Source organism: Echinops telfairi, unplaced genomic scaffold, assembly GCF_000313985.2.
Source record: "Echinops telfairi isolate 266 unplaced genomic scaffold, ASM31398v2 ScPeMD7_7453;HRSCAF=8491, whole genome shotgun sequence".
In the NCBI taxonomy this organism is placed as follows: domain Eukaryota; kingdom Metazoa; phylum Chordata; class Mammalia; order Afrosoricida; family Tenrecidae; genus Echinops; species Echinops telfairi.
The window spans coordinates 1,275,562-1,278,160 of NW_022111353.1; positions in this window are offsets into that span (position 1 = coordinate 1,275,562).

The following is a 2,599-nucleotide window of genomic DNA, read 5'->3' on the forward strand; positions in this document are numbered from 1 at the left end:
TGAGGAGGTAATGCCGGGGGCTTAAGTGGAGAGAAAATGTTTTGAGAATGATGAGGGCAATGAATGTACAAATGTGCTTTGCACAATTGATATATGTATGGATTGTGATAAGAGTTGTATGAGCCCCTAATGAAAGGATAAAAAAAAACCAAGTATAGAAGAACAGAAAAAAAAAAGAATAAGGACAAGGGAGAAGAATCGATGCATTTGAAATACAGTGTTGGTGAAGAGACTGATAGAACAAACAGGTCTGTCTCAGAAGAAGCACAACCATGCTCCTCAGAAGGGAGGATGGCAAGACTGCTCTCAGAAGGGACCCGTCTTTGGAGAAGGACATTATGCTTGGTAAATGGGCTGGTGACATAATTTCATGTCAACTTAAGGATCTATAAAAGTGTAGGGGTGGCGTTCAACCTGTCAGTCAGGTGCTTCCCTGTGGGCATGCCCTTCTCATAGGGAGGGCCCTGGTTATCTGCCCCCCTCTCTCTGTCTTCATCTTCCTGCTGGCCGACCCTGATTGCTGCCAGAGCTACTGCCATTGGATCCACATGACTTTGCACCCACTGGCCTGTGATCTTCCTGCATGTTGTTGCATGAGTCTGAAGAAGGAGTTATGGACTAGTATCAGACTTATGGACTTGATCTGGAGTGGGCTGGCATGTTTGCTTGATAGGTAATTACTTCTTGATATAAAGCTTTCTTACACATGTGAATGTTACAGGATTTGTTTCTCTAGTCAACTGGCCTAACACCTTAAATTGTAGGGTAAGAAAAAAAGAGGAAACCTTTATCGAGGTGGATTGCCACAGTGGCTGCAACAATGGCCTCGAGTATAGGGATGGTGGTGAGGGTGGAGGACTGGATAGTGTTTTGTTCTGTTGCACACGGGTTATTAGGAGTCAGAACCCATCAGTGCCACCTGACAATAACAATGGGGTTTTCAGAGGACACAGGATGATCACGAGGACTTCTTAGGGAGACGTGTTAAGAAAATTGAAAAGTATACTGGTGAGGAGAAGGCCAGGAATTTTGCAGGAAGGTACTTCTTTTCCATCACAAAGCATCTGCTCATTTTCAGAGATGTCCTATGAGGATTTCATTGGGAAAACTTACCACATCCACCCCAAAGTGCTAGTCTTGTCCCTTCTGACTTCATCTTGTCCTAGAAACTCAAATAAGGTTGAAAAGGACCATGATTTGGTGGACTCAGGATGAGACAGCTGCCCTGTTGTGGTGTAAACTGAACAGTGTAGAATTCTTTGGGGGAAACACTGCTTTCATAAGTCTATATGTGGAGATGATGGATATGCCAAGGAAGAAAAGAAGAATCAATAGGCTTATATATTTTGATAGTATTGCTTAAGAAACACTTTTATTTTGTAGCAGTACTTTTGGACCCACCTTCTTATATATCCAAAAAAGAATGTAAACCTTCTTACTTAATAATGGCCCCTCCAGTTTAACTCCTTCTCTCTGACCCCATCATCATGAACAACATGCTTCCTCTTGCTCAGTGAATTAGCAAATATTTCTATTCATTTTGTTCTGTTTGCCAAGGTTCACACATCGAGGAAGACTTCTCTCCTTCTCCTTACCTCCAGCACTAATACACTGTATTCTTTTATTCTCTCATCCTCTACCGTCTCATTTGCTCCTCCCACCACAACTCACTTGTGAAACTGTTACTTATGCTGCAAGCATGTCTTGGATACTTTGACAGTTGTGACAGAATAAGCTTGGGTTAGATCCCTGCGTGGACCCCCCCACCCACCACCACCAGCCCATGGCTAACTGACCACAAGGAAACAAAACACTTAGAATAAGTGATGCTAGTATGAAATCATACAGTAAAGCAACTATTCAACAAAGTAGATGTAGTCATTATATAATTTCATGTCAACTTGAAGATAAACAAAAGTGTGTGGGTGCTATTCCCCCTGTCAACAGGTCACAGCCGGATGGTGCCTCCTTGTGGGCATGGCCTTCTCATAAGGAGGGCCCTGGGAACCTCTCCTCCTCTCCCTCTCTGCCTTCACCTTCCTGCTGGGTGATCCTGGTTGCTGCCAGAGCCATGGAGATGCATCCACCACCCACTGGCATGTGAGCTTCCTGCATTGTGCATCATTGCACGTGGCTTTCTGAGTCTGAAGAGTGACTTATGGACTAGTATGGGATATGGACTTGAGTTGGACTGGGCTGGGGTGTTTTCTTGAACTATAATTGCTTCTTGATATAAAGCTCTTTCTCACACACATATGAATGTCATTGGATTTGTTTCTCTTGTCAACCCGGCCTAACACAGTAGGTTTTATTAAAGCAGAGCCTTTGGACTATTGGCTCCTCTATTGTTTTATCTTCTAGAGTCTGTCTGGGAAGGTTTTTCTTTACACAGTGTAACACCAAGGCCGCGTGGCAAAGGGAACTGAACTGGATAAAGGAGATTTCTAGGTTTTGACCAGAGAATAAGGACAGAAAGTGGCCACGAGAAACAGGTGTTAGCACAGCAGCCTATGCAACCATGAGGTGTCGAAGGGATCAGGTGTAAGGCATCATCAGAACAAAAAATCTTACCATAGTGAATGATGGGGGGAGTGCGGAG